The sequence below is a fragment of the Palaemon carinicauda genome, chromosome 8, assembly GCF_036898095.1.
Source record: "Palaemon carinicauda isolate YSFRI2023 chromosome 8, ASM3689809v2, whole genome shotgun sequence".
Lineage (NCBI taxonomy): Eukaryota > Metazoa > Arthropoda > Malacostraca > Decapoda > Palaemonidae > Palaemon > Palaemon carinicauda.
In genome coordinates this window covers 8,766,477-8,793,976 of record NC_090732.1, presented here as the reverse complement: position 1 = coordinate 8,793,976, position 27,500 = coordinate 8,766,477, and the positions used below count along the sequence as shown (strand labels likewise).

The following is a 27,500-nucleotide window of genomic DNA, read 5'->3' as shown; positions in this document are numbered from 1 at the left end:
TGTATCTTAGCCATAATGGTAAGAAGACAATCGAAGATAGAGTCATCCTTGTCTGGATTTCGGTTGATCGAACACAAATAAAAGTTGTTATGCCTGCCACAAACTTTAATTACTTGAATCTATGACATCCACATTCATAGCAGGACTTATGAGAAGCAGGGTACTCGGTCCTAATATACACCGTCATTCCCCTGGCCCTAGGGATGGCATCACGTTTCAACATTATTAGCTTCTTAAAACCAGTTATAAGGAGGTCAGATGAGTGTCTCAAAAGAAAATCATACTGTCTGGACGCAACTGTAAGGTCTTGAATATTTACACGAGGACCACGAATATGGCAATACAGAAGACGACATTGACGAAATCTAGGATGTAATGATCCTGGATTTCGCTCAAGAATTAATAGAAATAAAAAAGACATCATACTTGAAAACTAGATTAACAAGAATGATAGCAAAAACAATATGTACAGAATTATAAATAAAGTGATTGATGAAACCCATAGACTACAGTAAAAGGTCGGAAAAACTGGTCAACATGGAGGAGCTGATACACCATGCAAGGCTAAATACCCTCCAGGATAGCCACTTCAACTGAGAGGAGGACAGTAAGGATGGTTTTGAGAGGAAAAAAATCAGATAAGGAAAAGACAACCTCTTGATAAACCACCAGGCATCCATGACCCTTCTATTAAGCCTGCCCAACACACATTTTAAAAAAAAAAACAAGAGGAAGAGGAAAAAAAAAGATAGAATTGTGTGCCTGGGTGTACCCTTAAGCAAGAGAACTCTAACCCAAGACAGTGGAAGACCATGGTACAGAGGCTATGGCACTACCCAAGACTAGGAACAATGGTTTAATTTTGGGTGTCCTTCTCCAAGAAGAGCTGCTCACCATAGCTAAAGAGTCTCTTCTACCCTAACCAAGAGAAAAGTACACTGAGCAATTGCAGTACAGTAATTAACCCCCTGGGGTGAAGAAGTGTTTAGTAATCTCAATGTTGTCAGGTATTTGAGGAAAGACGAGAATCTGTAAAGAATAGGCCAGACTATTCGGTGCATGTGTAGGCAAAGGAAAAGTGAACCGTAACCAAATAGAAGAATCCAATGTAGAAATATCTTGCCAGTCAAAGGGCCCCTCTATCTCAACGGGTGGCTGGTGCCCTGGCCAACCTACTACCCTTAGGATTATAGTATTCTGCTTTTTCCACAAGGGCCGTGGCTTAGTGTGTAATAAAAATAACAATAGTTCGTATTTTAGTTTATTAATTTCCTTTCCTCTCTCGATTATTTCCTCCGTTGGAGACCTTGGGCTTATAGCATCCTGCTTTTCCAACTAGGGTCGTAGCTTAGCTTGTGATAATAATAAAAAATTCTCTATAAGTTTATTCATTATTTTTCCTCACTGGGCTATTTTCCCCGGTTGGAGCCTTTGGGCTAATAGCATCCAGCTTTTCAAACTAGGGCCATAGCTTAGCTTGTAATAATAATAATTTCTCTTTTAGTTTATTTATTATTTTTCCTCACTGGGCTATTTCCCCGGTTGGAGCCCTTTAGCTAATAGCATCCAGCTTTTCAAACTAGGGCCGTAGCTTAGCTTGTAATAATGATAACAATTTCTCTTTTAGTTTACTTATTTCCTTTCCTCACTGGGCTAAAGATAGAGTTCTCTTGCTTGAGTGTACACCCAAGCAAAATATTCTATCTTATTTCTCTTCCTCTTGTTTTGTTGAAGTTCTTCTAGTTTATATAGGAAATATTTATTTTAATGTTACTGTTTTTAAAATCTTTTATTTTTTCTTATTGTCTTTCCTCACTGTGCTATTTTCCCCGTTGGAGCCCTAAGGCTTTTAGCATCCCGCTTTTCCAACTATAGCCGTAGCTTAGCTAATAATAATAATAAATCATTCAGGAGAGAGAGAGAGAGAGAGAGAGAGAGAGAGAGAGAGAGAGAGAGAGAGACGTCGGTCTACAAGCATATTGATTAACGCACCTGCGTCGTTGGAAACAGTCTGATCTGCTCATGTGCTTGCTGCATGATGTGGCTTATAAAGGGGGCGGGTGTCTGCCTGTGTATCTGTGCAACTGGGGGGAGGGCTGGGTTGTTGGCTGTGTATCGAATGAGTTATTTTAGGCAACAGAAAGATGTCGAAATGGTGTTTATGACCTTCAATATAAGCTTTTGTATTCTTTAATATTGTTGATGATTGGAAACGTACATTCAAGATACAGTGTTGAGTTTACAATTATAATATAACTTAAATGTTTCAAATTTTAAATATATAACTTCTACATGACATTGACGTAAGCTACTGATAGTTGACGTTATCTTATCTGTTATTTTTTATCTAGTGGTGTCCATTCCATAGTCCGGCTTGCTGTCCCAATCCATTAATACTTAAATTGAGTATTTTGTTTGGTTGGTGACGACATTCGGAATATAAGCGTTCAGATGGTGTTAAATTCCATATTATGAATGTTAACATTAACCACAGTGAATATCATCATCATCATCTCTAACGCCTATTGACGCGAAGGGCCTCGATTATATTTCGCCAGTCGCCTCTATCTTGAGCTTTTAAATTCATCATCTTTTACTTCAGGCTTCGTAGTCCTCAGCCCATGTAGGTTTGGGTCTTTCAACTCTTCTAGTGCCTGGTGGAGCAGAGTTAAAAGTGGTGAACTAATCTCTCTCCATCTATCCCTCACCATGATCTCATTCCACCTATGGCACTCGAGTAATCTCTTAGTTTCATTTCTAATCATTTCCTGCCCGTTTAGCTTACTCCAGATTTATTGCTTAGCTAAAAAAAGGCACCCGGCCAATTACAAATATTACTTTCCTATAGTAACTTTAATACAAATAACAGGGCTTTCTTAAAAATAAATCACTCATTTTAGATGCAGCTTTCGTAAAAAAAGTTCTTTTCCTTACTTTTTTTTTTATCTTTTATTATAAAAATACAACATTAAAGGCTATTTTGCCCTTTGGCGTCGCTGGGCTTATAGCATTCTGTTTTTCCAACTAGAGTCAAAGTCAAAGTCAAAAACCTTTATTCCATTATAAAATGGTTATTCTGTTACATAACAATATACATTATTTACATAAAATTCACAATAATTGGATTGTAAAAATTTAGATATATACATTCAAGTAAAATTTAAAAAATATTGCTTAAGTTTCTTTTTGAATAAATCAGAACTAACATTTATACATTTTCTTATTTCCAGAGGTAGTTTATTCCAGCAAGCTGGGCCCCTTATTGCCATTGAGCGTGAACCCAAATCGTTCGATAGCTGTCTACAAATAGATTTTCATTCTGTCTGGTTAATGTATTCTTACAATTACCAACTGTAGGAAATGTGTATAGCCAGTTGGGATATTCTTTTCTCAAACTTTTAAAAACAAATACACAAACATCGTACATACACTTTTCTTTTAATTTTATCCACTTTAATTGCTGGAGGGTTGGGGTGATGTGATCGTGTTTTTTCACCCCAATAACGGCTACTCTACCAGCAAAGTTTTGGATTTTTTGAGCTTTTTCCATGTGCATATCATTAGTAGACCCCCATATCTTAATACAGTAGTTTATTACACTCAAGACCAGACTTTCCACAATAAAAGCTCGAGTAGTATCATCAAAGTAATCTTTTACTCTACTTAAATACATTAGAATGCCGCTAACTTTTCTACTCAGCTCGTCAATGTGAGTACTGAATGTCATGTACCTGTCCATGTGTAGACCTAGATTTTTCACATGTTGACTTATCTTTACTTCATCACCATCGCATTTTATTATAATGTCATTTGGAATTTTGCTAATATACTGTGAGCGACCCACAAACATGCACTGTGTTTTAGTGGCATTTAATAATAGCCCTTTTCTTAGAAAATATTTCTTAATTTTGAGCAATATTAGTTCAGCCCTTTTTATCAAGCCATCTAAATTTTCTATTTGATCAGCCAAAAGAACTTGGGTGTCATCAGCGTATTGAATTAGCAAGCAGTTTTCTATGTATTTAATCATGTCATTAACGTAGACTAAAAACAGAATTGGACCTAGGACAGATCCCTGTGGGACTCCAAATTCAACCTTTTCAATGCAAGAATTTACGTCTCCTAATCTAACTACCTGACTTCTATCCTTCAAGTAATCCTGAAACCAGAACGTATCAATGTAATGTTCCTTAAGAGATTTACACAATTCATCATGGTTGACACTATCAAATGCCTTTGATAGGTCACATAAAATTAATATGGAAACTTTTTTTCTATCAATATTTTTATAAATTTCATCTGTTAATTTCATCAAAGCTGTTTCTGTTGATAAACCTTTACGGAATCCATGCTGAGTGTTAGAAATCAACTTATTTTTTTCTATATGTTCCATTAACTGATTACATACAATCTTTTCTATTACTTTCGATATTACGGGAAGGATAGAAACAGGTCTATAATTACCAGGGTCGTCCTTGTCTCCTTTCTTGTGAAGAGGGTCTACGAGGGGTTGTTTCCAGATAGAAGGATATTTCCCAGTTACAATCGATGTATTTATGATAACCGTGATATAATATGCAATAACTGTAAGGGAATCTTTTAGAAAACTAGTAGGAATACCATCCGTTCCGTAAGCATTACTATTATTCAAACTCTTAACTGTTAGTATTATTGTTTCTACTGTAACTGGTTGCGGTCTAAACAATCTTATATTATTGCCAAAATTATTTTGAGTGTTTCTAATATCTTCATTTTCGTACTTTTGTAGAATTTCCTGCGTTTTATCATAAGTTATTTTTCCTATATTAGCAAAGTATTGGTTAAATTGATCTGCTCTAGCTTTTGGGTTGTCGTATTCAATCTTTTTATTTGTTTTAGTAGATACAATATTATTCATAATTTTCCATGTTTCTTTACGAGATTTACTTTTCTTGATCTTGTCTTTGTTATAATAAGCTTTGGCAGTACGCATTTTCGATTTGATGAGTTTTTTCATTTCCTTATACGAATTGTTAAGATTTTCATCATGTCTATTCTGTTTAAGCCTTTCTTGCATTTTGTCCCTTTCAATCATACTGTTTTTGAGATCATTGTCTATCCAAGGTGCACTGGGTCTCCTTATTTCCTTCGTGGTTATTGGGGCACATTTATCTAAGGCACTATTATATACTTTATTGAAAATTCCTGTTTGAATATCTGTGTCATCAGTATGCATGATTGTATCTAAAATTATTTTCTGGTCTAGCAATGTATTGCACAAAAAATCTGCAGAATAATATTTTAAACACCTAGAGGTTACCGTGACTGGTTTACGTTTTGGCTTCTTAATATCTATGATAAATGAAATATGTTCATGGTCAGCTACAATACTTGGATTTACCTCAATTTTAATGACACTTTCCTGCTTGTTTGTTATTAACACGTCTAGTAGTGTGGATGAGATGGGGCTAACTCTAGTAGGTTTATTAATCATTTGATTTAATTTGGTGACTCTTAAAATATTATGTATCTTTGCTGAACCTAACATTAAATCATCATTTAGATCACCTATTACATAAATTGATTTATTCTTTAGAGAAATCATTCTCAGACATTCCAAAATATAGTTAAAAGTATCATTTGAAGCATGCGGATGTCTATATAAGCAACCAATGATAACAGAAGGTAGCTTACGAGATTGTACAGAGAGCCAAACCTCTTCTACCCCATCTACTCTTTGAACATTAAGAGTACAAATATTAACAGAAAGGTTATTTTTGAAAGTAATGATAATAATAATAACAATAATAATATAGGCAAAAGAGGAAACAGATGCCTTTCTTGAGAGCAAAATTCATGATAGGTTGCTATTAAGAATATCTATAAAGAATGACTAAATCGTTCACAAAAAGTATATAAATTCATTATTGAGTAGCTAAAAATCCAAACCAAGATGTGTAAATTGTTAATTTCGACGGTTTGCTTATGTAAAAATGTTAATGTATACTGTATATAGTGACTGCAAAAAAAGTAATGCAAGTTTTGAAAACGATAAATATAGACTATGTTATCTCCTTCCAGTTCATGTTAGATATCCCAACGTTGTTACTCCCTAACAATAAATTATGATAACCTTACCAATAACCTACCGAAAATATATAAAGGAAAAATATAATTTATCAAGCACTCCATCAGCCAATGTTTAGGCCGACATTATGTTGCCTGCATGTATAAGGAAGAATCTACTCTTCATTCATATTTCGCCTGGTATTACACGTCTATTGACTCATGAAGTACACCTCCCTCGCGACCACAACCGTTAATAACACCTACAGTACACCACCTGGCGTAGACTGACGGCGCTACCTCACGATTGTTTGTTTTTCCTTATTGGTTTTCTTTTATTTGTTTGTTTTAATTGCGAATCATCATCTCTTAAACATCTAAGTGATATGACTCATTCCTTTTATTATAATTATTCATAACAGTTAATAATACCTACAGTACACCTCCTGGTGTAGACTGACGGCGGTACCTCACGATTATTCGTTTTTCTTTATTGGTTTGTTTAGGTTTTCTTTTTTATTTGTTTGTTTTATTTGCAAATCATCATCTCTTAAACATCTAAGTGATATGACTCATTCCTTTTATTATAATTATTCATAACATTCAGTAACATACAAAAATATAACAAATGTATGAAGGATATCAAAAGACTGACATTATACCAAACTACATTTTTTTTAATGAACATTAATATATAGTATAAAAAAATTAAAATCATTAGGCTGCTATTTTCCTCAGGCGTCTAGGCGGTAAGACGGGGAACGTGAGCGGGGCCGAAGATTCTATCACAGGCGGTTTGAAGTTTCCTATTTTGTGACATATCCTTCGGGGACCTTCACCATTCTCTGGGTCAGGGGCTCTCAAAATCCTAACTGCCTTCCAAGGCTTCTTCTCTTCTTCATCTTCATTATCCATGGGCTTTTCCACCTTATTCCTACGCTCACGACGCGTAGACAATGACGCAGCACCGCTAGGCTCGTCTGAATCTGAATCTGAATCCAATGCAGTATTAGAAAATACTCCATCGGACGCTTCGTCGTCGCTCGTCAACGGACTCTTCTCACCGAGGATACGTCTCATTTGGTCGACCAGAAGCAGGGTTTCCAAATCACATTCCGAGCGCTCGTCCAACTCAAACAGTCGTACCTTACGGAAGGGACACCTGAATGCTATGGCCACGTGGTCCTGGAGACAGTTCCTACATTTAGGGTTGTCTTTGTTGGGGCAGGTGATATCGTCGTGTCCAGGCTCGGCGCATACGAAGCAAAGCTGTTCCTTGCTGGGGCACTCGATCCTCTCGTGCGCGTACGAATAGCACCGAGAACATTGTGGAACTTTTGAAAACCGCGCTCTTTCTATATCGTGGAAGTTAATAGCCTCAGTTTTTATCTCTCCTGCTTCTAAAATGCGTTTAGCGTCTTCTGGGGAATCAAGTTCCACTCTCAGTTTGTTTCCAAACACTGCCATAGAGGAAATCTCTGCATTCATTCCGCGTTCCAACTCTGTTTTAATTCTCTCCTCTCCTAAGCGTATGTAATGGTAGCTCGCCGCGTTGATAATAATGGTGCACGCAGCTCTGTAATCAGGTGGTTTAATTACCTCCAATTTCGATCTCGCTAGGACCTTTCTGTTTGCAGGATCCAAGAGCTTTTCTTTATCCTCGGGATTTTCCATGTAGGCAGCATATCCTCTCTGATTTCTGCGGACCCTTGTGAAAAATACGCCGGTTGCGTTATGGAGGATCCCCATTATACTATGATCTTCCGGAAGTTTCGGGTCGTTGTTATCCCGAACACTGATGACTGGCATTGCGGTGCTTTCGTAGATATGGCGTTAGAATAATCAGGTTCGTCAGATAGACCCTCTCCGTTGTAAGGGCGAAGCAGAAATGGACTACCGCACTGCGCAGACGCATGCTCAGACCAGCGTCGCCAACCCGAGTCCCGAGGAGGGGGATCACTGGGGGAGTAGATTGTGAAAGGTACCCCTCCCTTCACAATCTCCTCCCCCAGGAGGGGGGAGGGGATCGATCAGACCATGCGGAGAGATGAATGGGGATGTTCTTTGTACTTTCAAAACTCACATGGCAGGTAAGATATTTCGTCAGTTGACTACAGCATATAAACTCGGTTTCTCGGCCGTGTTGGAATGGAAGAGCTTTGAAAAGAACATATTAATTTAAAACATTATCAACTTATTTGAAGCATAACGTGAGAAAATGCCTCTCGAAACGAACGTTGACATGAATAAATCCAAGGTTATGAAGAAAGGCAGTTCCATTTCTATTCTATTAGATTTATTGCACATAAATTTCAAATTTCATGTAGGCCTATTCTACAGTATATGGTTAGATTCTTAGACGAGAGCTACACCAAATTTCCCATTTGCTGTACAAGTGACATAATTCAGATTAAATTATTCTTAATGCAATCTATCCTTGAAATTCAAAACACGTGTATTACTAAAATTAATATAATTTTAAAAATCACAACGTTTCACAAATACAAGAACAAAATTGACCTATTTTTACACTTGGAAAATGTTCAGTGGCTAGGAATTATATCAGAATTATTTCAGTGTTTATTAAGTTGAATGACGAATACACTCATAAAAACTTGGTGCTTTATTGTACTTCTTGAGAGAGAGAGAGAGAGAGAGAGAGAGAGAGAGAGAGAGAGAGAGAGAGAGAGAGAGAGAGAGAGAGAGAGAGAGAGAGGTCAGGAAACCTTTCCAAGGCTAATCTGCCGAGCGGCCTAGCCTTTGTTTAGAACGCGCGCCAACCAACTGTGACTTGGAAAACCGTCTTTGTCTTTTGAGTTTTGACTATTTTCTTTGCCCTGTTACAGACGTCAAGTCCTACGACCTGCAGCCTGCAGGACTTACAAAGACTACAGTGTGCAAGGACTTTACAGGTCGTAAGATATATTGTTGAAGTTCGTTATATTCATGCTGTTTGGGGCTATAGTATTGGGCTTTACAATCTACAACAATAACAAGAGGAATATATATTTTCTATATAGGCCTATGATCAGAGTCACAACTATGAAATACCTAGGACTAAATAACAGTAAAATGAAGGAATGTAATGATGCATTGCCACATTATGCATGCGCTTATGAATAATAACATAACGAAGAGCGTTGAAAGTGACAGAAGATTTTGCAAAGTGGCCGAAAGTGAGTCAAGGGAATGACACTGACATGGTTTCCATAGCAATTCTCGGCCTAACGTAGCCGCCATTCAACTTGAGAGAGAGAGAGAGAGAGAGAGAGAGAGAGAGAGAGAGAGAGAGAGAGAGAGAGAGAGAGAGCTGGCGTGTATATTGTGATGCTGTGAAATGAAGGCAAGAGATGGAATAATCTGACCTTGTGAACACGAGACAAAAGAGGGAGTTTCAACTATGAAACATTTAGTAAATAACGATTTAATTGTTTAACTAAATAGCTTCCAAATTAATGTTGAAATGTGTAACTAAAACTGGACATTTAGCAAGATTTAAAGCCAAGCAAAGTATAACGAAAAGCCAGAAACGTTACAAAAATATTCGTTCTCAGCGCGTTGTTTTCTGGTAACTCGCTCAATCGCTGGAATGCGAGTGACACCTCGTGTATTTTAGCTTTACCAAATTTGTATTATTGGATTCTTGTTTTATTGATATTGAAATACTCTGTTTATTAATACGTCTTTATTTGTTTATCGCTGTACTATTTATTTCTTTGTTTATAATGGCATTCTGCTGTGAGGAGACTTGAGGTACAATTTTGAGTTGTTTTCGTATTAGAATGCCACATTTTTATAATGATAATAATGAATACACACACACACACACACACACACACACACATATATATATATATATATATATATATATATATATATATATATATATATATATATATATATATATATGTGTGTGTGTGTGTGTGTGTGTGTGTGCGCGCGTGACTGATTTTTTCATAGATAAACGCTTCAATTCTAGAGAGAGAGAGAGAGAGAGAGAGAGAGAGAGAGTTTATCAGATAACGTTTTAATTGTATCTTATATATCCTAACGATATAACACACTTGTGGTCAAGATGAAAGAAAGTCTTGCAAACGTTACTTTCAAATTCCAGCGAAACCGATGACGTCATCGTCATACATTCCGTTAATAATAATAATAATAATAATAATAATAATAATGTTTATTGGACAAAAAATATTTACATTCAAAGATTTACAAAAAGAAAAAAAAAAGACAGTCCAAGCCCATGTGGAGCAGAGCTCTTCGGGCAATAATACAACAAAATAATATCATCAATTAAGTAAAAATAAAAAATAAAGTAAATATGGATATAGATATACAAAAAGTACGCATACATATACATAATCATATGTATACAAATAGATACATATAAATGAGAATCTTAGCCTAAAAACAAATGGAAATGCATATTTATATGATAAGGAAAGATGGTATATGAAAGCTAATGGTATATACATTGAAAAAATTGTAGATATTAAGCAAAAAACTCAGTAAAAGAACTAGTTTTACAAATAAAAAATATTCTAAACAATGAAACATACTTGCGTTGTGGTTAGGTAGGCAAGTATAAATATTTATTAATAAAGCTTAATACCCAGATAACAGGAGATTTGTATATGATTTCTTAAAAGACCGAACGCTAAGCAGTGCCTTTAGATAAGCGGGCAGAGTATTCCAAAGTTTAATACCTTGGTATAGATACGATTGCTCGCATCTATTAATACGTATGAAAGGGAGAGTTAAGTTTGAATTTCTTGTTCCATTTGGATGAACTGATTGTTCCTGAATTATTTTTCGTCTTAAATCTGGAAATTTGTTCAAAATAAGTGTTTGGAACATCATATTCATTAAGGAGAGCTTATAATTGTCTTCCAGCTTCAATATCGAGAGAGACCGGAAAAGTGGCGATGTATGAGCTAAGTAATCACTGGAGCTTATGATTCTTACCAGTCTTTTTTGAATTACAATTAATGGTTGCAAGACATTTCTACTACTACTCCCCCACGCCGTATTGCAGTAATTTAGGTGAGGAGATACTAACGAGTGATACAATTGTTTTATAATATATAAGGGGAAATACTCTTTTAATCTATATATGATACCCATTACTTTGGCAATTTTATTAACTGTCATATTTACATGCTCACAGAAAGTTAGTTTATTATCAAGAATTATCCCTAAAAATTTACCACTGGACTTCTGATCCAGAGTGTGATTTCCTATAGAAACCCTTATGTTATCAGGAACTCTTCGTAGAGAAAAGATTGTGAAGTATGTCTTTCTTTCATTTAAGGTTAACTTATTTGCTAGTAGCCAGTTTTTTACACGAGTTAAATCATTGGTTAGTGTATCACAGAGGGAGTAGATATTTTTATGTCTAAAGTGAAGCGTAGTGTCATCGGCAAAGAGTATGGAGCTTAACCTACCTACTGATCGAGGTAGATCATTGATATAGGCGAGGAAAAATAACGGTCCTAGGACTGATCCCTGGGGAACACCTATTTTGACATCCATAACCTCTGAGAGATGGCCATCGAGGGTCACAAATTGTTTTCGACTCGTTAAGTAGGATTTTAGTAAGAGTAACGCATTTCCACGTATTCCATAATGTTCGAGCTTTTTAAGCAGCACATCATGAGACACTGTGTCAAAGGCTTTACTCAAATCTAAAAAGACCGCACCAAGGTATTCATTTTTATTCATCGCATTGTAGATATTTTCAAGAAGGTCATTTACAGCATCACTTGTACTAACGCCACGCAGAAAGCCATACTGACAGGAAGAAAAGATATTACATCTAGTAAAGAAGGAGTAGAGTCGATTGTACAATAATTTTTCAAAAATTTTATTCAATAAGGGAAGGCAACTTATTGGTCTATAGTTATTGACATCCGATTTAACACCAGACTTATGTAGCACAGTAACGCATGCTATTTTAAAAATGTCAGGATAAATGCCAGAGGCAATACAACGGTTGAACAATAAGGATATAGGAAAGGCAAGTAAACTAGCATTATTCTTATATAGTTTAGTAGGGGGAGAATGAATATTTGCTTTTTTGTTCTTTAGTTTTTTTATAATGTTGATTACTTCAAGTGGAGAAGATGGGGTCAAATAAATAGAGTGCTGATTTGAAGGAGGCAAATAGGAATGAAAATCTAACTGATTATTTTGAGGCAGGGCATCTCGGAGAGTAATGCCAATTGTAGAGAAATGAAGATTAAAAGCATTTGCAATCTGTTGGCTGTCAGTAATAGTTTCGCCGTTACGACCAATGAGTTTTCTTAGCGAAGTGCGCTTTTTCTTTCCAGGCCTAAGGGACGAATTTATGAGATCCCAGGATTTTTTAGCATCATTTCGGAGTTGATCAAAAGTACTATCAAAATATTTTTTCTTTGCCACGCGAATTAATGTAAGCAACATATTACAATAGTTTCTATAGCGTTGGGCACTATAAGCACCCAATTTCATTCTTCGATATAAATTATGTTTAATGTTAATTGATTTCAGTAGCCCTTTGGAGAGCCACTTATTCACCAATCTTTTAACACTTACATATTTTGTTTTTAAAGGAAAGCATTCATTGAAAAAGCTGTCTATTTCATCCGTAAAAGAGGCCGCCCCCAGGTGAGGATCTAATGAGGCTTGACCATATTCGGTCCAGTCTTTCCCCCTCAGGAGTTCCGTGAATTTCCTGTCATTCACTTCGCTCATATCTCTGAATTGAATTTTTATTTTGTTGTCTACGTTGTTTAATATGGGCATTAATAGACTACAGAAAATTGGGAAATGATCTGTGATATCTGCTAAGAATATCCCACTATTACCAACAAGATTATTATTTGCCCAAATATGGTCAATACAAGACAGCGAGTCATTCGAGCCGACTCTTGTTGGTCTAGTTATTGACGGGCGAAAGTCAAAAGATCGCATTGTGTTAATCAGTCTGCGGGTGGTCTCGCTCTCCCCTTCCCTCATTAAGCAGATGTTAAAGTCCCCAGTGACAATTGTATTCATAGGGGAGATACCTGGATTTCTTAGCACCTCCTCTAACGAGTCGAAAAACATATTTCCGTTACCTCCTGGACGTCTGTAGATACCTAAGATTACTGTTTTATGAGGCGAGTTTGGTATAGAAACCGTTACACCGACACTTTCAAAATTATCATTAGAAATGTTGAAGAAGTCATCAAGAGGTTGAAAATCAATAGAGTCTTTAACGAAAATGCTCACACCGCCGCCCCTCCGACCTTCCCGATAATTGTGACACGCATTATACCCAGGAAGATAATTCATGCAGTGAGTTTCTTCCTTAGCCCATGTTTCGGTCAATACAATGATATCAAATTCATGGTTGCAGTTATTTAAGTAGCCAATAAATTCGTCATGGTTTTTCTTGAAACTTCGAATATTAAAACTTATTAATGAAAGGCATTGCCGCATATGATTAGGGAGAGAATCATTAAATGTGTCAGTAGTGTAATATTTACAGGAAAACAGATCAGATGTGTTCACAAAATCAATAAAGTTTTCATCAGGATCAATGTGATATACAGGATTTGTGTTCATGAGACGTAACCACAGTTAAAATTAGTAATTAATAGTTTAGTAACAATATGCTTAGAAATACAAAAAATGAAAATATTTCGTTACGGTGAAAACTGGAAATAGTTGTAAAAAATATAAACAAGGAAATAATTGTTGTAATTACAATACAGAAATAGGAATAATAAAAATAATATTAACAAAAATAGTAGTAATAAAAAAGGAGAAAAAAAAAATAATAATGATATTAATATCAGTAAAAGTAAAAATGGTAAATTTGATAATAGTAATGATATTACTAACAATAGTGGAAATGGCAGTGTTAAAAGTAAAATAATGCAATTTGAAAAAAAGAAAAAATTGTGAGTGTAAATTCAAAAATTTAAATGTGAAAAAACTAATGAGGTTAGAAAAAATGGTTACAGAAACTGAAAACAATGGAGTATTTAGCACATATTTTGAAATCACTCAGGGGCACTGAGCCCTGTACTACTGTAGAATAGATCAAGGTCCTTTCGGGTACGGATAGCAAAAGTTTTGCCCGCTGAGGAAGTTTTCACTTTAATAACTCCGTCGCGAGTATGTAGGAACAGACCGGTATACTGCTGTCTTTTCACTCTACGTAATTCATAAAAAAGCTTATCACGTTTCTTTGTGAGCGCTTCGCCTATAAAGAAACCTTTTGCAGTGTCATTCCTGTGTTGAAAACACGAGTGTCTGATGTCCGCCTTCACAGCTCGCGACATCACTTTCAGCAAGATGTTGTTGTTTTCAAAAGACCCATCGACCCTTCTCTTACCGATCCTTCGCCCTTCAAGGAAGACGTGGTCAGGAAAATTCTTTTGGACACACCTTTCCACGAGATCTCGGCCTATATTCCGTGTATCCTCGTTTGGTTGGGGAGCGGGCAAAGCAGGGCCAGACAGGACAAGATTATCACATATCATTTGGGCTTCCATCTCATCCAGCTTCTCCTCGAGAATTTCCATTTCTCTAGATGTGTCTGGCCTGGCTTCAAGTGTCGCCACCCTATTTGTTAGGTCGGTAATTATTTTGTCCTTTTCACTAATTTTACGGTCTATCTCTTCTAGATGGTGGCGTAGTTTGTCCTCCACCGCAGCAGTGACCCTTTCCTCAATAGACTCCATTTTGTCCTTTAGATCACTCACTTGTGATACGAGGTTAGAAATTTGACCCGAGAGTAACGATTTCAGGGCCTGAATTTCAGCACACAGGTCGGGAGGCGAGTTCACTACACTGGAGGCTTGGAGAACTCCATTCACGTTTTTAGAGATTTTGGTTACAAGCGGCTGGCCACTCAAGACCTGGGATTTATTGACTTCTTCAGCAGAATGCATTTTCAGATCACTATTTAAAAACACAGAAAAGACAAAAAGATGTGGAGTAATAAAGAGAGCACGGAAACGATTTGTTTTCAGCAGTTCAGCAAAAAGTTTAGCACCTCATTAGTTTCACGGGGTGGTCGCTACCTCATGGGCCTAACTGAGCGGGAGGTCAGGTCAGGAGGAGAAAATAACACGTCTGATCAGTAACCAGGTCAATCCCACGTCGAAGACTTGATTAACCACGATTTTCTCATCGTAAAATCATTCGACCAGCAATCTGAGCAGCCATGTTCAGCATTTAGACTTTTAAGAGACATTGTAGGCCTACTGTTCTTTTAAAACGGCAGTTAGTTAATTCCCGTTGTTGTGGGGCGGTCATATATAATTTTCACTCATTTTCAACATTATTATTATTATTATTATCATTATTATTAGGTAAACTACAACCCTAGTTGGAAAAGCAGGATGTATAACCCTAGGACTCCAACAGGGAAAATAGCCCAGTGAGGAAAGGAAAAAAGGAAAAAAATATTTTTAGAACATCAACAACACTAAAATATATCCTATGTAAACTATAAGAAGTTTAACAAAACAAGAGGAACAGAAATTAGAGAGAATAGTGTGTCCGAGTGTATCCCCAAGCAAGGGAGCTCTAACCCAAAACAGTCGAAGACCATGAAAAAATTAATACCAATTCCCTAATATCGCAAGAGGGTCCGCCCCTATTTTATTCTTCTCCTGTACTTCTCTTTCTCCCTATTTCCTTAATCTTTCCCATCCCGAGTACCTGCCTTTGAGCTATAAACCGGATTGTATCCTGGGGTACTCTTCCTTTCCCCATATTCCCCACTTCCCTATTCATATTATTGTTGTTGATGGCACAGAGACTATGACACTACCCAAGACTTAAAGAACAATGAGTTTGATTTCGGAGTGTCCTTCTCCTAGAAGAGCTGCTTACCATAGCTAAAGAGTCTCCTAAGAAAGAGATTGATTATTTCACTACTAATTAGACCTATCACATCAAGCAAATTTTCGTTTAGGCCATTTCCAAAGGAAGCTTCGTAGCTGCAGGTGTGTCAATTACCAAGAATTTCTTTGCCTTTGCTTTTTAAGGTTTCTCAGCCACCGCGTGATCTCGAGTCTACATCTTAAGTTAAGGAAATTTACCTAGAATACATGTTAACTCAAAGAAATTTTCATAGCATACATGTTAACTCAAGGAAATTTACCTAGAATACACATCAACTCAAGGAAATATACCAAGAATACACGTTAACCCAAGGAAATTTACCTAGAATACGTGTTACTCAAGGAAATTTACCTAGAATACATGTTAACACAAGGAAATTTACCTAGAATACACGTTAACTCAAGGAAATATAACTAGAATACATGTTAACTCAAGGAAATTTACCTAGAATACGTGTTAACTCAAGGAAATTTATCTAGAATACATGTTAACCCAAGGAAATTTACCTAGAATATGTGTTAACCCAAGGAAATTTACCTAGAATACACGTTAACTCAAGGAACTTTACATAGAATACATGTTAACTCAAGGAAATTTACCTAGAATACATGTTAAATCAGGGAAATTTACCTAGAATACGTGTTACTCAAGGAAATTTACCTAGAATACATGTTAAATCAAGGAAATTTACCTAGAATACATGTTAAATCAGGGAAATTTACCTAGAATACGTGTTACTCAAGGAAATTTACCTAGAGTACACGTTAACTCAAGGAAATTTACCTAGAATACACGTTAACTCAAGGAAATTTACATAGAATGCATGTTAACTCAAGGAAAAATACATAGAATAAGTGTTAACTCAAGAAAATTTACCTAGAATACATATTAACTCAAGGAAATTTACCTAGAATACATGTTAGGTCAAGGAAATTAACCTAGAAAAGAAACCTGTCTTAGCCTTTACATGAAAACATGTTTACTCTGAAAGTGAAATATGGTCTTACATAAACTTACAGGAAGAAGAGATATTTTCTAGTGAGTCCTAAATGATTACTCTTGACCACATTTTAAAAAAGTTTTCTTGCGTGATGGTACACTCAGACACGTTATTCTACCAGTTTTCTTATTTCCTTACCTCACTGGGCTATTTTCCTTGTTGGAGCACTGTGGCTTAGAGAATCCTGCATATCCATCTAGGGTTGTAGGTTAGCTAGATATATATATATATATATATATATATATATATATATATATATATATATATATATATATATATATATATATATATATATATATATATATGTGTGTGTGTATATATTACAAAAGAATCATGTATATATATATATATATATATATATATATATATATATATATATATATATATATATATATATATATATATATGATTCTTTTGTGTGAAAGGCTTTGGGTATCGCGATAAGGAAAGCTGTACAAAAAAATAATAATAATAATAATAATAATCTAGCATATGTTATCAATAGACAGTAATAAAAACACTATTCTTAAATGTATTAAAACTTCATTCTTAGTATGCGCTTACATAATGCAAATCTATAACACCGCTTCAGAGATCGAACGGTATATTGTTATGTAGGGCCGTAAACCAGATGTTATAAAAGGACGTAAAGAGCACATGATAATAATAATAAGAATTAAAAAAAAAAAAAAAAAGGCAACCGTTATGGTCCAAACACCTTGCGCGTTTGTTGGCATCAGTAAACAGCAACGGTTTATACCGCGTGACGATAGATGCCAAATACTGCCATTTCCCCGATTGAAATTTATTTATATTAAAATACGGGGCATGTAAATTTGTAAGACTCACAAGCGGGCATCTTAAAAGAAAGTTTATAAAAGGGACTTAATAAATGTATTGCTCAAATAGGCCTGCAATCTCAAAATAAAACAGATCAAAAGTCAAAAGACTTCCTGGTGGAAGAGCAACAACGGGTTCTGTAGGAAGAGGAAGAGAACACCGGATGATGGGGTTATACTGTATATACAGTATATACTGTATAATACAGTATATGGAAATGTATTGGACATTAGAGTCGATAAAAGCATAAAACTGATTATATGATCTTTCATGTACAGAGGAATCATAGGCTGGACAAATATTTCAGTGATGTTTATGGCTGTGATTGCATACACACACACACACACTCATATATATATATATATATATATATATATATATATATATATATATATATATATATATATATATATATATATATATACATATATACGCGTGTGAACATACATACATACAGAGAGAGAGAGAGAGAGAGAGAGAGAGAGAGAGAGAGAGAGAGAGAGAGAGAGAGAGAGAGAGAGAGAGAGAGAGAGAGAGAGAGCATCGCCGAAAAGTCTAAACATTGCCCAACCAACGATTTTTTTGGGTATTCAAAGTATTCTGCCGATAAAAATGATATAAATATTATCTATAATATTCAAGAAATTATTTGAAATCTAGTAATGTGTCCAAGTTTCCACAGAAAATTCACCACAGTGACAAGGTTCTTTTCTTTAAGTTGAAAGATCCGGTTCGTAGAAAGGCTTGTGAGGAAACTGTCCACGGTACAGCTTCCTGATAGTAACCGTTACAAAAAAAAGAAAGAAAAAGATATCTCAGTACACCAAAAAGAAGCCCCAAGGTGTACCTGAGAACGCGGTCAAGACACTAGACCGTGCCAGAGACATAGTATGTTTCGTTCTACCGTATTGTAATTGTCTTATCTTTTTTTGTTTATCTCATATTTTAGATTAAAAATAAAGCTCTTTCTAGACTTTTGCAAGTATACTGAGGACAAATATTCATATGTGTGGATGTCTCATATACTCAGAGCTTCGAGGAAAAGACTGTAGAAGAATCTAGCAATATATATGTATATATATATATATATATATATATATATATATATATATATATATATATATATATATATATATATATATATATATATATAGTGTTGAAAGGCTGAGGAACTGAAATACGAGTGGCAAAAAGTAGTTTAACCCAAGAGTAAGTATGGATCCGTGTTTAAATGTTTAAAGGCCGCTCATGAATGACAGAGGCAAGGGATAGTGACATTTCCCTATCGAGCAGGACAATGACCTAGAGACTGACCACATATACATATGACCAGCCCTCGAGCCCCATCTCCAGCCAAGCTAGGGCCAAGGCAATGGCTGATAACGAATCATCAGATAGACCTATAGGCTCCCCCAAACGGGTGAGGTTGTATCGAACAAAGGAACTAACGAATTTGAACAGGACTCGAACCTCAGTCTGGCGTTCACCAGTAGCTGACGTTAATATGGCAGGGAACTTGCCATCCTGTAGGTAGAGATACTCTTTGTTTGTCGAAAGAGAAAGGTGGATTGGGTAATATAAATGTTTATTTCAAGTCCTTGGCGATTTTCAGTTCGACAGCTCTAAATGATATTAGAAAGGATATTGGTTTAAGTAATTTCTATTGCAAGATGAGAATTAGTTTTTTGTTGGACTTGAAGGAAATAAATGAGGTTTCATTTGTGTCAACATCATTTTATTCAGTTGCAATTAATGTAATCAGAAAAGTTTATCACCATGCAAAATTTCCTAACTTAAGTTCTAAAGATTGTTATAATTTTATAAGGACAGAGAGTGTCCCAAAAATTGAAGGGAGTTATCCACTTTTGGACTGGAAAATGGTCTGGGACAGCATAAACAAACCTTTCATTGGCATCATGGAGAGAGAGTTTGCCTTTAAATATGCTCATGGAACTTTGGCGACAAATAATCGTCTGAAAATGTTGAATACCAGAGACACTGATAAATGTGATCATTGCGATGATGTTGAATACAGTTTGCATATATTTTACTTTTGCAGGCACATCCAGACAATATTGATATATGTCAAAAGTGTATTATTTTAAACTTGTGACATAAACAGGGACAATTTTTTAAACACATTAATGTTCAATTACAAATATAGGATGAAAAAGGATTATAATAGCGCCATTGCATTGATTGTTGGTTATTTATATGCTGTTTGGATCAGTAAGAAGAAACGATATACGAAAGAGGAAACAGATGCCTTTCTTAAGAGTAAATTTCAATATGATCGGTGGCTTTTGAAAAATATTTATAAAGAAAGAATGAATAAAATTTTCACCAAAAAGTATATAAATTACTGTTTTTGAGTGACTAAAAATTAAAATCAAGATGTGTGATGTTGTAAATTGTTAAATTAGATGGATTTGTTTATAGAAAAATGCAATTAAATGTGATTATACTGTAAATATTGTGATTGTAAAGAATATGTAATTTAACTTTTTAATAAAAATATAAAAAAAAGTAGCTGACGTTACCACATCGGTCATCGGCCATAATTACTACTACTACTATTATTATTATTATTATTATTATTATTATTAGGTAAGCAACAACCCTAGTTGGAGAAGCAGGATGCTGTAAGCCCAAGGGCTCCAACAGGGAAAAATAGCCGTGTGAGGAGGGGAAATAGGTAAATAAATAAACTATGAGATCCAATGAAAATTTAAAACAAAATATTTTATGAACAGTAACAACACTAAAACAGATCTTTCATATATAAATTATAATAAAGACATATGTCACAGTCGAAATCCATACTGGGCACTCGTACGTTTTGTGAAGTTAGGAGTGTGTTCTGTTTTGAGAATATATTTCAGACACAAATTATAAATAACGCTGACTGATTAAAATACGGAGTTGACTGAGTAATGGAATACCATGAACTGCCATTACTAAGATAATGGTAATCCATAAAATAATATTCTATAAGCGTAAGAATTTTTTTTAAGCTAAACCTTCTCTAGAATTATGCTTCGTCTAAACAAAAGAGCATTCAATAGGAAACTGCAGTTGTTAGCATCTAAAGTCAAACCTAACTGGATTTTAGCGGCCTCCAGAGGTTCCATAACTTCCACAATCCATACCAAGGACAACTAGTATAGAGATCTGAATATTCACTGGATAGAGTGGAGAGCAACAACCTAGCTCTACGAGACTGTTTTGACTGTAGCTTGCGCGAGAGAAGAGAAACACTCGCGAGAGTAGAGAGAAAATCTCGGAGAGTACTCTACAGCCGGTTTACATTCCATAGAGAAGCTGTCTCAGAGCAACTCGCGGAAAAAACTCTCCAATCTAATCGCACCTTTACAGGTTCCCAGTTCAAACGAAGAATGGAACAAAGTTGCAAATGAATTTCAAGAAAAATGGCAATTCCCAAATTGCATGGGAGCAATAGACGGGAAGCATATTGTATTGAAATAGCCTCAAAACAGCGGAAGTCTCTACTTCAACTACAAGGGAACAAATAGCATTGTCCTGATGGCATTAGTAGATGCCAATTATAAATTTTAGTACATTGATGTCGGGTGCAATGGACGCATATCAGATGGAGGAGTATTTGCTAATTGTTCTTTGTCACAAGCTTTAGAAAACAATATCTTAAACGTGCCAAACGGACGTCCTCTGGATTACACCCAAAGCAACAGACAAATACCGTTAGTTGCAATTGGAGATGATGCATTTCCATTAAAAAGATATTTGATGAAACCTTTTCCTTTCTCCAATCAGCCTGCACCGAATCGTATTTTTAACTACAGGTTGTCAAGAGCGCGCCGTGTAGTGGAAAATGCTTTCGGCTTAATATCGGCCCGATTTCGCATCTTAAGACGGCCGATGGCAGTGTCCCCGAAGCGAGCCAAGACAATTGTATCATGTATATGTGCCTTACATAATTTTCTGTTATCCAGAAAGGAATCGGCTTGTATTTATGCTCCTGGAAATTTAGAGGAGGAAAATGGTAAAATGTTAAAGAGAAGATTTGCCACTAAGAACTTTTCATTCTTTGGAACATCAAGGGGCAAGAAATGCGTCTGCAGAGGCTCAAGAAATTCGAGAATCTTTCAAGAATTATTTTATGTCAACAAATGGCGAAGTCCCCTGGCAATATAAATATATCTAAATTTATCATTAAAAACCAGAACTAATATTATCCATACATTATGAACATACAATAATACTGTGGTAAGTTACAATGTTTGTCCATTTGCTTGGTTTGATTGTGCAGAATTTACAATGTTTGTCTGTTTGTTTGTGCAGAATTTAAAAATATACAGTGATTAGAAATGCTACTTTTATTTACCCAATTTGCGCTGGTCTCGTCTTGAGGTGCGCTGTAACTGACCATGAACTGCAGAGCATCGTAAAACTCCCAGTTGCTTTTAAAGCACACTTCTTCAGCTCCACTCCCACTTTTTTTCTTCTTCAGTTTTCTAGCTTCAGCGCACATTTGACTCCGAAGATTGTGCCATTTCCTTGTAATTTCTTTTTCGCTAATTCCCAAGTTCTCAGCTATTTCTTTGATTTTACTCATTTTCAGCTCTTTGTTTCTGTACTCACGCAAAGTCACATTCCACAGTTCAGGAAATTTCTCGTATTGCTGAATTAATGCAAGTGTTTGATCTTTATTCCACTTTTGGGCACTCATGTTCTCTCGCGAGAGTAACGAAAACGTTCAGAGATCTGAATATTCACTGGATAGAGTGGAGAGCAACAACCTAGCTCTACGAGCGTGCTGTCTAGACTGTTTTGACTGTAGCTTGCGCGAGAGGAGAGAAACACTCGCGAGAGTAGAGAGAAAATCTCGGAGAGCCGGTTTACATTCCATAGAGCAGCTGTCTCAGAGCAACTCGCGGAAAAAAACTCTCCAATCTAATCGCACCTTTAAACCTAGATGGACGTCCGTTGAATATCTATCGTGTATCTGCCGATATCATAACCATAAATGAAATTCCAATATTCGCTTGAGTCTTCGTGTGATTTTTCATCTTAAATTTCTTTCATGCAGAGAAAACATCGAGGGTTTAGCGCTAAGGTTTATCAATTCATTATTTTATGCATTTTCTGTGTTTGTAGTTTTCTATATTCTCGCCTACGACGTAAATTCGTATTTCCGTATTTGATATGATAGAGAGAATATAGGACTACACTTGAGTCGATGGGATTACAGGAGTAAGCTAATTGGTTTGTTGTGATGCGAAACCTCTTAATTATCTGAAGGAGGATAGGCCTATACGAATTCTAGAAAGAACGCTAATACCGTTGTTCTTGTAATCATATTTTCAGGGAAATCAAACGATTTTATTTCTTGTAATGTAAAATTCTCATCGGCTTTGGTCTCTAATACGTTTATATCAAAATATAACTATAATTTATTTTCTTGTTTACTTGAAACATGTATACACCAGGTTTCTATCTAAACTGTAAGAAATTATGCAAAAATCAATCATAATCGTTTCAAGTAAGCTATCGAGACCAACTCAGACACATGAAACATAGTTGGTAAAGAAATAAATATATTAAATGCAGTATATAATCTTTCGTGTTACAAATTTATCTAAGTTTGAATTATTACGGCACTTTTTTTTTTGTCCAATGGCATTGGAGATCTTTAATATTTTTTTTTATTACAGTCGTCAGAGCAACAAAGAAGTTTATAAAAACCAAAACACATATTTGATATGATTCTTGTACCATATTTGAACTTGGACTGACGTCAGCATTAGCCAGCCAACATAAGGTAAGTCTAGTTAACTCTCGAGTTATATATTCTTCTTATCACTTTTATAACGTATAGTGGCGCAAGAGCTGTTGAAATTAATGGGAAAGGTTTTAGTCATTATAAAATCATAATAATTCAAAACATAACATGCAGCTGACACGCACAGGTGGGTGAATTGCAAAATGAACAGATGAATCGAGTTATACATACGTAAATATATTTCCGGTTTTGTGAGATAATGAAAGAGTGGTTACGATAACTCCACCAGTCAATGTGCTATATTATTATTATTATTATTATTATTATTATTATTATTATTATTATTATTATTATTATTACAAGTTAATATATAACTCAAGCTGGGAAAATTAAGATTCTCTAAGCCCAAGGCCTCCAACTGGGAAAATAGCCCTGTGAGTAAAGAAATAGGGAAATAGATAAACTACGTGAGAAGTAGTAAACAATCAAAATAAAATATTCCAAGAACAGTAACAATATTAAGTAAGATATTTCATATATGGAATATAAAAAAAAAACATTAAAATGAAAATAAGAGGAAGAGAAATAAGAGAAAAGGGTACCTGAGAGAACTATAGATATATATATATATATATATATATATATATATATATATATATATATATTATGTATATATATATATATATATATATATATATATATATATATATATATATATGTGTGTGTATATTATATATATGTGTAAATATATATATATATATATATATATATATATAAATATATATATATATATATATATGGAAACTTCTTTTTCTGATAATTTCTTTCATTGCTGAATAAACTATGCAACCTTTTCTCAGTATTCTATTAAAAATTTTCTGTTCAAGTGGAGGTAAATTGAAACTGCTAAGGTTTAGGCCAAAGACCTCATTAATAGAGAGAGAGAGAGAGAGAGAGAGAGAGAGAGAGAGAGAGAGAGAGAGAGAGAGAGAGAGAGAGAGAGAGAGAGGGGGGGAGCTCTGGGCACAGAATTTCCGGGTTAACAGAATGCAAAGACAAGAATAAGTTGAAATTCCAAAGGAACTAATCTTTGCAGTTCAAGTTCACAGAAGTGGAATGTGTTAAGAGCCGACGAAAAGTAATAATAACTTAAATATAATTAACAGGAATTTCCTTTCCCATGCCAACTAGAGGACATAACTTTTACTTCCAAGGCTTCATTGTATAATACAAAATGAATGATCCTAAACACGATGAAACAAATAGTATTCCTGTGGACCATTTCCCTACCAACACGTTGAGCAACACATGTTAAGATCGAAATTGACTGTGTGGTAACTGTACCCGCCTTGCTAACAAGGAGTTGCCAAGACGGAAATACTTATCCGTGGGTTCAACCAAGACACACATGATTGGCCACGCATTGCGAACGATGTTTTCTGCAACATGGCAGTTGCTTCGGTTTTTTAAGTCTTATATTTCTGACAGATAAATATCTAATAACTATTTGTATTTATGGTTAAGTTTACAATCAATTAATCTTGTGCTGAGAACTGGCAGCTGTTTCTAAAATCATCAGTAAAATAAGAAAAAAAAAAAGACTGCGAAAATACTTGTCAAATAACTGTAAATAAACAGGGCTATTATCAACAAACATATTTAAAAAGTTACTGAATGAAAGGGAACTTAGAATATGAGCTTTCTATACTTATTTTAGATTGAAAAAAATACTCAGATGAAAGTTTATTCCCTCTTTATTTAATGTAAATATGATGTTTTATTAGATTACGTTTTTTTCAAGTTCTTTATATTTGCTGTTTCTATCCTTTTATATTTATTGTTTCAATTTGCGTACTGTAAAAATAACAAAAAAAGTTAGTATAAACTGGTATGTATATCTATATATATATATATATATATATATATATATATATATATATATTTATATATATATATATATATATATATATATATATATATATATATATATATATATATATATATATATATATATATATATATATATATATGGGATACAGCTCCTCTCTCTGATGCAATTTCCATTGAAGGCGATAGCCTTGGTGACGTCAATGTATTTCCCACAGGACTTTAAATATCCTCAGCTTCTCGACGTTTCCAGGCGTAATCCTTTGGTTTGATGAACGATGATTATTCATTTTCTTCATACTTTATTCAGTACAGCACTATGTTTCGACACAAATGTCTTGATCAAGTGATAAAGAAGCTTAGGAAATATGAAGGTTCCTGCAGGACACACATTGACTGCACTAAGGCTATTGAATACACACACACACACACACACACACACACACACCCACACACACACACACACACACACACACATATATATATATATATATATATATATATATATATATATATATATATATATATATAACTATGAAAAAATAAAAATTCTGAATGAATAAAAATACTTCAATCGGGAATTTAATTTTTCCTTCGGGTTTATTGCATAAAAAGTATATATATATAGATATATATATATATATATATATATATATATATATATATATATATATATATGTGTGTATATTGTATATATATATATATATATATATATATATATATATATATATATATATATATATATATATATATATATATATATATATATATATATATATATATATATATATATACATGTGTGTGTGTGTGTGTGTGTGTAGCAGATGAAAAAGAAATAGAATCAATCAGAATTAACTTCATCATAATAAACCAAACAGTCATCTAGAAAGAAAAATAATCATTGTGTCCCGACTGGAAAGTTGAAATTAGGGAGGGAACGGAAACGGATGTTTTCGTGTCTTTGATGTCGGATTTCCTTTGCGTAACTTCAAGATTTTTTGTCTTCTATCAAGTCTAAACAATCAACTGATAAACGAGACAAGTCTCCTTTTGTATTTTCAATTATAAAACAACAAAGAAATCATTTTTTTGTATTATTTGTGCTCATGTCCTATATCAAATAGGCCTACACGATACACTCTTCAACATCAATCCACAGACATTTTATTATTATTATTATTATTATTATTATTATTATTATTATTATTAGCTAAGGTAAAACCCTAGTTTGGAAAGCAGGATGCTATAAGCCCAAGGGCTCCAACAGGGAAAAGTAACTCAGTGGGGCATGGAAACAAGCAAATAAATAAACTACATTTAATTAGACGTCGTTTTATTCATACGCATTACATATAATTACAAACAAAGAAATTAAGTAAAATTAGTTAAATATCTTTTTTTTTATCAATTTAAGATTTTCGTTCACCAAAACAACCCTATTTACATTGTATTGTGACGTCACGTATCAGACTGGTAATTTAGGCTACAAGAAAATTACACCCATTACAAATCAAAGAACTTGTATTAATTTTTTTTTCTTTTAATGATGCAGGGGTGCCCCTTTAGCTCGGAGAAGTTTCCACCTAGCTGATTGGTTAGACATAATAATTTTAACCAATAAGCTAGTTGGCAACTTTTCCGAGCTAAAAGGGCACCCCTGCGAGTCGGTGCAAATTCTTCTTCTGCTTTTATTCACGTTTTTTTTTCTTATTTGCAAAATTGCATTGGGTAAGCAAGGTTGCCTTCTTTTTGAAGGACTTGCTTTGGCTTTTGGGTAGACCCAAGGCCAATAGAATGTTATTCTATTGGCCCTGGGTAGACCATAGACCCGATCGGCTGCTCAGCCTGACATTACACCCGGGTAGCGTATGTTCAAGTGTTGTACCAGTCACCAGCGTCCTTCCTCCCAGCAGCGGGGAGTCCTGGCACGGTTAGGTCGACAGTTCGAGACGTGTGAGCTGTCTATGTTTTTAGAAGCTGTTAGAGTGGCTTTGTTTGTGTGTGTATCAGTCTGTAACACCATTAAAAAGAAATTAGTATAGTTAATTCATGACTGATAATTACCCCCATCCTGTCTCT

At 34.8% G+C, this 27,500-nt stretch overlaps 1 protein-coding gene across 1 annotated transcript in view; it reads left to right on the top strand.

The window, feature by feature from the left end:
- The first annotated feature begins 8,003 nt into the window (after window positions 1-8,003).
- LOC137645641 (transcriptional regulator ATRX homolog) overlaps window positions 8,004-27,500 on the top strand; it is a 114,940-nt gene continuing 95,443 nt past the window's right edge. Inside the window, exons 1-2 of the mRNA XM_068378463.1 lie at window positions 8,004-8,135; window positions 23,467-23,573. The gene's annotated coding sequence lies outside the window, so the exon portion shown is untranslated. The remainder of the gene's footprint in view (window positions 8,136-23,466; window positions 23,574-27,500) is intronic.